Here is a 9,335-nt window from a genome sequence, read left to right on the forward strand (position 1 = left end):
ACTACAAAAGGCAAGGAAATGGATCCTCCCCCTGGAGCCTCCAGGAGCAATGCAGTTCTGCCAACAACTTGATTTTAGCCCTTTGAAACCCTTTTTTAGCTTCCGCCCTGTGGAAAGGTAAGATAGTAAATGCGTGTTGTTTCATGTAACAATTGTGACTTGTCACAGCAGCGATAGGAAAGGAGTACAGTGTCCCAGGTCGCGAGGTCTCTAGCTGGTTGTCGGCGCACATCCCAGGATGTGAACTCCCCCGTCTGCGAGCGTGTGTCCGATGGCGGGAGGTCTCTGATCCGTGTGCGGGTGTGTGAACCACAATGAGAGGTTTCACAAAGTTTGGGGCGGGGTATGTCTCAGAACTTGCAGTCTCTGAGCTGTTTGTGGGAATATGTCTTAGAATGTGGGGCCTCCAGTTTGTGTGTGCGCGTCCTAAGATGTCAGGTGTCTGAGCTGATTTGGGGAATACATTCTATTCTCTGAGGTCCGCCAGATGTTTGTGGGTTTATGTTCCAGTTGTTAGGTCTCTGATCTGTTTGGGCGGGTATTTCTTTCTTTCTTTCTTTCTTTCTTTATTTATTTATTTATTTATTTTATTTATTTATTTATTTATTTATTTGACAGACAGAGACACAGCAAGAGAGGGAACACAAGCAGGGGGAGTGGGAGAGGGAGAAGCAGGCTCCCCGCCAAGCAGGGAGCCCGATGCGGGGCTCGATCCCAGGACCCTAGGATTGTGACCTGAGCCGAAGGCAGACGCCCAACCGACTGAGCCACCCAGGCGCCCCAGGGCGGGTATTTCTGGTGATAGGAGGTTTCTGATTTGTTTGATCATGTATATATGCCAGCATGCTAGATCTCTGATTTACTTAGGTTCGTATGTCCAGGACGTGTGAGGTTTCTGAGCTTTTTGTGGGTGTGTGTCCCTTGACTTGAGGCCTCTGATTTGTTTGCTGGTAAACGTCCCAACACATGAGCTCTCGGATCTGTTTGTGGATGTTCGTTGTAAGATTTCAGGTCTATAATCTGTTTCTGGTATCTTCTTAGCCCCTGAGGTGTCTGACTTGCTTATGCTTGTGCATTGCAGGATTTGAGGTCTCTGGTCCATGTGTGAGTCTGCGCCTTGGGTACATATGGCCTTTGCGTTGTTTGTGGATTATATCTCAGGATGTGAGCTTTATGATCTCTTTATAATGTATGACTCAGGGCTTGAGGTTTCTGATCTGTTTGTGGGTACGTGTTGCAGAGTTTGAAGCCTGTGGTTTCTTTGCGGTTATATGTCCAGGTTGTGAGGTCTCTAATCTGTTCCTGGGTGCATATCCCAGGATTTCATACCCCGGATCTGTCTGATGGTGCACGCCCCATGGTGTGAGCCCTCTGGACTATTTGTGGCGTTTGAAGTCCCTGATATGTTTGTGGCTACGTGTCCCAAGTTGTGGGGTCTGGAATCCCTTTGTCCATGTATGTCCCAACATGTGAATTTCCTGATGTGTTTGTGGGTAGTATCTGGTGGTGTGAAATGTCTGATATATTCACTGCTCGGTGAACCAGAGTGTGAAGCCTCTGACCTGTTCGAGGGTGCTCTCGAAACCTAGATGGCCGGTTCTCTTATGTTTGTGAGTTTAATTCCAAGGACTCTGAGCATTTTTTGGTCTAAGTCCCCAAAGGTGTGTGTGTGTGTTCTTTCTGGATGTATGTTAGAGGGTGGAAGGTGTCTCACTTACACGGAAGTGTAGGACTCCAAATATGAGGTCTGTGAGCTGTCGGGGCGTACATGTCTCTGGTGACCGGATAGCAACACCCCAGAGATGTCCACTTCCTAATCCCTGGAACCTACAATTACATTAATTTACATGAAAAGGGGGACTTTGCAGATATGACTAAGTTAAGCATGCCGATGGGAAAATTATCCCGGATTATCGGGGTAGGCCCAACGTAATCATACGTGTCCTTATATGAGGGACACATGAAGGCAAGAGTCCGAGAACACAGTGTGGGAAGAGATGCAGAGTCAAAAAAAAAAAGTGATGTCATGACATAAGTAGAAATCAAAGAGAAACAGAGGTGGAGCTCGATGGTGGCAAAGAGAGAGAGATTGGAAGATGAAACACTGCTAACTTCGAAGGTGGAGCAAGGAGCCACGAGCTTAGGAAATGCGTGTGTCCTATAGATTCTCCCCTAGGAACTCCAGAAGGAAGTCAGCTCTGCTGACACCTTCATTTTTACCCTGTAAGACTCCTTGTCAGTCTTCTGATCTGCAAAAATATAGGATAATAAATTTGTGTTGTTTTATGACAATAAGATCAGGGTGATTTGTTACAGAAGCAGGTCCAGAGCCCTGAGGAGATAAAAAGGCCTGCACTTTAAAGAAATTGGATAAACATGACCTTCTTTTCTTTTCTTTCTTTCTTTCCTTTTTTTTCTTTTTTTTTTTTCAGTAGGCTCCAGCCCAGTCGCATGCTCTACTGACTGAGCCAGCCAGGCATCCTGTAACCTTCTTCTCTTAAAAAAAAAAATGGTGGGGGGTCAGGAAGAAAGGACTGCAGTGTCCCAGACGGTGAGGTCTCCATCTGGTTGTCAGCACACATCCAAGGATGTGAACACCTCTGTGAGTGTGTGTCTGATGGTGGGAGGTCTCTGCTCCGTGTGCGGGTGCATGGACCAGGGTGTGAGGTCTCTGATCTCTGTAATAGTGTGTGTCCCAGAATTTGTGGGCCCAGCCGTTTTGGGGTATATGGTCGTAGGAAAGGAGAAGCTGGGTTTTGTAGATAGTGCCCAGGATGTGAATTCTCTGAACTGTCGTGCGTGTGTTCACGGTGTAAGGATTCTGACCTCTTCGTGCGTGTGCTTTCCTTTTGCTCGATCTGTTTCTGGGATTATGTCCTAGAATGCGAGCCTTCCGGATCTGTTTGTTTGTCTCTGTCTCGTGGTGTGGAAGCCTCTGGTATGCTTGCTGGTGACTGAAGCATGAATGAAGCAGGGCGTCTATCCCATGATGGGAATTCCCTCATCTGTTTGTGGGTACTTGTCTGATAACGTGAAGCGTTTGATCTTTTCACTGGTGAATGAACAGGGGTATGAGGTGTCTGACTTGTTTGATGTTTCTGGTGTTTTTATCCAGGTGAGTTCTTTGATCTGTTTCTCGATGCGTGTTCCAGGATGTGAGATCTGTGATGTTCTGTGAATGCGCATCCCAGCGTGTTAGGTCTCTGAGCTGTTTGCGGGTGTTACGTTCCAGGTCATCAGTTGTCTGATGCCTTATGGGGACATTTGCGAGCGTTTCTGATTTGTTTGTTGGTGTAGAGGCCACGAAGTGCAGTTCTTATCTGTTAAGGTCTATATATCCAGGGTTTGAGATTTCTAAGCTCATTCTGGTTGTGTTTCAGATGGGAGGCCTCTGATCCGGTGGTGCGTACATGGCCCACGTTTTGCCAGCTCTCTGATGTTCCTCGGTGTATTTCTGTGCATGTGCGGACTTTCACCTCTTTATGGGAGGATCTCTGTTTGTGGGCCCGTATCCCAGGATCTGAGCTCTCTGATCTCGAGACTGTAAGCCCCAAGATTTCAGGTGTCCAAATTTATCTGGATGCATTTACGAGCGTGTGGGGTCCATAACCTGTTGGTTGGTTCATGTCGCAGGATGGAAGGTGTCTCGTGTGGTTTGGGTTGTGTTTCTCAGATCAGGTCTTTGATCTGATGGTGCGTGTACGTCACATAGGGGAGTGTGTCATCTCCTTGGGTGTGTTGGTAAAGGGCATGAGGTCTGTTCTCTTTGTGTTTCTGTGTCCCAGTGTGTGAGGTCCCTGGTGTGTGTGTGTGTGTGTGTGTGTGTGTGTGTGTGTGTGTGTGTGTGTGTGTGAATGTGGGCTGCTTTTCTGCTCTTTTGGTGTGTGTGTGTCTCAGAGTTAGAGGTCTGGTCTGTTTGGGGGTCCTAGAATGTGGGTCCCTGATCTTTGTGTAGGTGTATATCCCATCATAATCAGGTTCCTGTTCTCTTTGGGTGTGTATGTCCCAGAGAGTGGGTTCTCTTCTGTCTTTGTAGGTTTAATTCCCAGAGTGTGAGGACTCTAGGCATCATCTGGTGTATGTCTCAGAATGTAGCTAGCTCTCTCACAGTCTGCAGGTATGTCCCAGGGTGGAAGGTCTCTGATCTCTTTGGAAGTGTGGAACTCCAGATGTGAAGTCTTCAAGCACTTCATGTGCCTATGTCCCAGGAGGTGAGCTTTCTCTTTGTGCACGTGTGTTCTGTCTCGTCAAATAATGGATCGCCAAATACGTGCTCACCCCATTCCTGGACCTTGTTAATACGTTGTCTTACCTGGAGAAAGGGATCTTGCAGATATGTATTAAGGGAGCACCGTGAGATGGAGCGGTTATCCTGGATTCCCCGGGAGGACGCATTCTAATCACAAATGTCTCTATGTGAGGGAGGTAGGACCTTTAGGAATCACAGAAAACTAAGTGGCTATGGACATTGAGACGGGGGCCATGGGATGATGGAAGTAGTCACAGAAAGCAAGGTGATGGCAAAAGCAGAGGTCAGAGAGGGAGAGAAAGAAAGAGATTTGAAGCTGAAACAATGAATCCTCGGGTCTCTTCGTGGGTTATGCCGTAAGATGTCATGTCTACCATCTGATGTATTTTCTGGGTGCATTTTTCAGCTTGTGGAGTGTCTGACTTGATTGTGGATTTGAAGTCTCTGGTCTGTCTTTTTGTTTTCTGTGCTCCAGAATGTGGGCTCCCTGAGCAGTTTGTCCACGTGTGTGTGGCTGTCTTCCAGGATTTCGGGGCACCGATACATTTCTGAGTGTGTGTCTCAGGATCTGTATTCTCTTTGCGGGGAGAGTCCCTGATATGAGGTCTCTGATTTGTTCGTTGTGTGTGTTCCAGGGTGCGAGGTTTGTGAATGGTCTGGGGGTGCGTTTTGCAGGACTTTATGTCTGGGAACTCTTCGAGGGTGTGTGTCCTAGGATGTGAGGTTTCTCATCCGTTTCTGTGCCTGTTTCCCAGCATGTGAGGTCTGTGAGCATTTTGTCACTCTGTGTCCCAGGATGTGATATCTCCGATCTCTTTATGTGTATTGTCAAACATTTAAGGTCTCTAATCTTTTTGTGGATGAATTCGCCAGGATATTTTAGTGTATTTCCTGGAATGTGCCTCTCTCTGCTTTTTTTTTTTTTTTTCTTTCAGATTTTATTTATTTGACAGAGAGAGAGACAGCGAGAGAGGGAACACAAGCAGGGGGAGCGGGAGAGGGAGAAGCAGACTTCCCGCCGAGCAGGGAGCCCGATGCAGGGCTCGATCCCAAGACCCTGGGACCCTGCCTGACCTGAGCCGAAGGCAGCCACTCAGCGACTGAGCCACCCAGGTGCCCCCCTCTCTGCACTTTTTCTATGTGTGTCCCAGTGGGCAATATCTGATCTCTCTGTGGGCATACATCCCATGGCCTATGCTCCCTGATGTTTTATGGATGCGTCTTAGGATATGATGTCTCTGTTAGACTGTGGGTATATGTCCTAAGACGTGAGTTCTCTGACCGCTTTTTGGGATTTATGTTGCAGGATGAGAGGTCTTTCATCTAGTTCTCTGTGTATTACCTGTCTGCGGGTATTTGTCCAAGGGCGTGGCATCCCTGAGGGTCCGTGCCCCAGGATGTCAGATTTGTCTGTGGGTGCACATCAAGATAGGAGTTGTCTGATCCCTTTGTGGTTGCATGTCTCAGGACGTGAGGGTCTGTTCTTGGTATGTGTGTCAACAGCGTGTGGTCTCTGATCTGTTTGAGGTTCTGTTTCTCGGGCCATCAGGTTTTACCTTTTCTTTGTCTCAGCATGTAAGGTCTCTGAGGCGTTTGGGGTTTATGTCCCAGGCTTTGAGTCTCTGGTCTCTTTGTGGGTGTAGGTCCCAATATCTGAGGTCCCCGATCCACTCTTTAGTTTATTTCCCAGGATATGAGCGCTCAGAAATGTTTGTGGGTATATGTCCCGGCATGTAAGGTATCTGATATTTTTATGTGCGTATGTCTCAAGGGATTGAGGTCTATGATCTGTTTGTGGGTATACGTCCCTGGATGCTATTTCTCTGAAATACTCGTGGGTGTCTATCTCTGCTTGTGTGGTTTTTGTTCTGTGAGTATGTCACAGGATGTGAGGTCTGTTCATTGGGGGTGTGTATTTCCTAGAATATAAATTCTCTGATCTGTTTTGTATGTACATCCAGGATGTGAGGTCCCTGATCCGTTTCGGTGTATGTGCCCCACGATTTGAGGTCTCTGATTTCTTTGATGCTCTGTATCCAGCATATTCTCTGAATTATATTTTGAGGTCTATACCCTAAGTCTCATAAGGATTTCTGAATCCTAGATCCGAGGCTTCTGAGCTTTTTCTGGTCTGCATTCCGGGGGTGAGTTCACAGAGCTGTTTGGGTGGCTGTATGGACACTGTATGACCTCTGAGCTGTGTGGCCCCTGTGTTCAGAATACTGGTCCCTGAGCTCTTTTGGTTTGAGAGTTTCTTGACATGTTTGGGGGATATTTTCAGGTGCAGAGTCTCTTCCTTTTGGGAGGTCTCTGTCCCAGAGTGTGATACATCAGACTCATTTGGGATTTGTTCCAGGGTCATGGTCTCTGAGCTTTACATGGGGGGAGGAGGGTGCCCCGCTGGTGAGTTTTCTGAGCTGTTCGGAGGTCTTCACTCCGTGTGTGAAATCTCTCACCTTTGTGACGGTCTGTGCGGAGTATGGTGTCTCTGGACTACTTAGAAGTCTCTCCTCTCAGGTATGAGGTGGCGGGGCTCTTTGGGGTCTGTGACCCTCATATGAGAACTCAGGTGTGTTTGAGTATCTGTGCTCAGCCCCTCCTAACTGTTTTGAGCCCATGTCCCAGCGAATGAGTTCTATGATGTGGGTTTTGTCCTTGGGTGTGATTGATTTATCAGAGCAGTTTCAGGATCTGTTTCGAGTTTAAGGACTTTCTACTGATGTCTTTCTACTTTGGGGGGTCTCTGAGGTGCTTTACCCTCTGTGACCAAGAGTGTGAGCTCTCTGATCTCTGGATCCCTTGGTGTTGAGATTCCTAACTGTTGGGGTGTGTTTCCAAGGGTGAGGTGTAGCTCCTGCTGGGAGAGTCTCATTCCCATGGTATGAGGTCTTGGACTTATTAGCGGTCTGTTTCCAGGGTTTGAGGTCTCTGAGTGGTTTGGGGTTCTGTTTACTAATGGCATCTCTTGGGTGTTTGTGGGGGGGGTCTTTGTCCAGGCTGTTAGGTCTCTGAGCTGGGGGTGGGGGTGCGTTTGTGCCCTAGGGTGTAAGGATTGTTAACTCTGAGCATTTTGGCATGGCATGTCTGATGTGTGAGGTGTCTGGCCGGTTTGTGGGTCTGCTTTCCAGAGGTTAAAAAACTCTCTGAGGGTTTCTTTCCCATAAGGTGGGGAGGTGTTGAGCTGTGTGTGCATATGTCACCAGGATATGCTGTTTCTGAGCTCTTTGTGGGTCTGCCTCCTGGATTAGAAGTTCTCTGGGTCATTTGAGAGCCTGTGTCCACAACGTGAGATCCCTAAGCTGTTGTGGGACTGTGTCCCAGTTACCGGGTCTCTCCTGTGTTTGTGGCAGACTTTGAACAGAAGGTGAGGTTTCTAGGCTCTTTGGTGATCTGTGTGCATGAGTGTCAGGGGTCTGAAATCTTTCTGGATAGGAGTACAAAGTGGGAGTTCCATAAGTGGTTTAGGGGTCTGAGTTCAGGGTGTGATATTTCTGCATCACTTGGAGGTCTGTGGAGAGTCTGAAGATTCTGAGCTGTTTGGCGATGTGAGCCTAGGATATGAGGTTTCTCAACTGTTCGGAGGCTACATCCAGGCTGTGTGATCTGAGTTATTTGTGGTTGGTCTTACAGGGTGTGCCGCCTCTGAGCTACGTAGGGGATTCGTGTCCAGGTTTTCAGGTCTCCGAGCTCTTCTGTGAACCGGAGTGGAAGCCTCGGAGTTGTTTGGGGATGTCTCAGTGCATGAAGGCTCTGAGCTATTGGGGGGACGTCTGTGTCCAGTACGTGACATCTCTGAGCAGGAATCTGTGTCAAGGGTGCAAGATATCTGAGCCGGTTTAGGGCCTGTGTTGCAGTGTATGTGATTTTGGAGCTCTCTAGTATTGTTCAAGGCATGAGGTCTCCGAGTTGGTCTGGTGGTCTGAGAAGAGGGTATGGGGTTTCTGAACTGTCTGTCCATCTTTATTCCAGTTTGTAAGTTCTCTGAGGAATTGTGGGTCTTTATCCCTAGTTGTGAAGCTTTGTGTGTGTGTGTGGGGGGGGGTCTGTAATCAGATTTTCAGGTCTCTGAGCTCTTTGGGTGTGTGGGTTACAAAGTGGGAGGTCTCTTAAGTTTGGTAGTCTTTCCTAGGCTGTCCTGACTGTGAACTATTTAGGGGTCTGTGCCAGAAAGTGTGGGGTCACTGAGCTCTATATAGATGGGTTTCCCAGGCTTGGAATTCTCTGAACAGGGTCTGTTTCTGGGCTGTGAGATCTCTATGCTTTTTGGGGTCTGCTTCTAAGACTTGAGTCTCTGAGTTGTTTGTGGCACTCTGCTCTAGGGAGAGGTCTCTGGGATGTTTGGTGCTCTACTTTCCAGGGTGTGTCTGAGCAGTCTGGGGGTCTGTGTCCAAGGTAAGTGGATTCAGAATCATTTAGGGAGCTGTGCTCAGAGTATGAGGTCTCAGTGTTTGGGCAGTCTGTGTCCAGGGTGTCCCATCTCTACTTTTGGGGGTCTGCCCCAGGATATGAGGTCTCCAAACAGTTTGGGAGTTGACGATCAGGGTGTGAAGGCTCCGAATAGCTTGGGTAGCAGTATCCCAGGTTGCGAAGTCTGAGATGTCTGTGCATCTCTAGCCCAGAAAGCTCATTCTCTGATGTGGTTTGGGCTCTGAATCCCAGTGTATGAGGTGACGTTCGAGGTCTTGGCGCCCTTGGGGAGTCTGTCCCATAGTTCCAGTGCAGCCTCTGAGTTAATTGGGGTCTGTGTCCAGGTGCAAGATCTCAGAGCTGCTCGGAGATAGGTATCCCAGGGTGTGCAGTCTGAGAGGTCTAGGGTCAGTATCCGGGTATAATGAGGTCTATGAGCTGTCTGGAAGCCTGTGTCCTAGGTGCCCTGTGACGTCTCTGAGCCAATTAGGATTCTGTCACCTGTGTGTGAGGTCTTCAAAATAGGTATCTGTATCACTGTGTATGAGGTCTCCTGAGCAAAGCAAAGGGCACTGGCTCACACTCCCAACTGAGAGGTGATGAAAACAAGCTTACTGGGAACGTCATCTCTGTTCTCTGCTTTCTACCTTGGCACACGCAGGCACCCAAGAACCACCTG

The 9,335-nt window shown here is 48.3% G+C and overlaps 1 long non-coding RNA gene across 7 annotated transcripts in view; it reads left to right on the forward strand.

The window, feature by feature from the left end:
* LOC144380598 (uncharacterized) overlaps nucleotides 1-9,335 on the forward strand; it is a 79,586-nt gene that overhangs the window by 58,391 nt on the left and 11,860 nt on the right. The window contains exons 8-9 of one of the 7 annotated variants that reach the window (XR_013444811.1): nucleotides 2,433-2,602; nucleotides 5,185-5,362. The exons of 5 other annotated variants lie outside the window; for them this stretch is intronic. This is a non-coding gene — a long non-coding RNA (uncharacterized LOC144380598). The remainder of the gene's footprint in view (nucleotides 1-2,432; nucleotides 2,603-5,184; nucleotides 5,363-9,335) is intronic. One more of the 7 variants, XR_013444810.1, reaches the window with a different exon arrangement.

Source organism: Halichoerus grypus, chromosome X (assembly GCF_964656455.1).
Source record: "Halichoerus grypus chromosome X, mHalGry1.hap1.1, whole genome shotgun sequence".
Taxonomy (NCBI): domain Eukaryota; kingdom Metazoa; phylum Chordata; class Mammalia; order Carnivora; family Phocidae; genus Halichoerus; species Halichoerus grypus.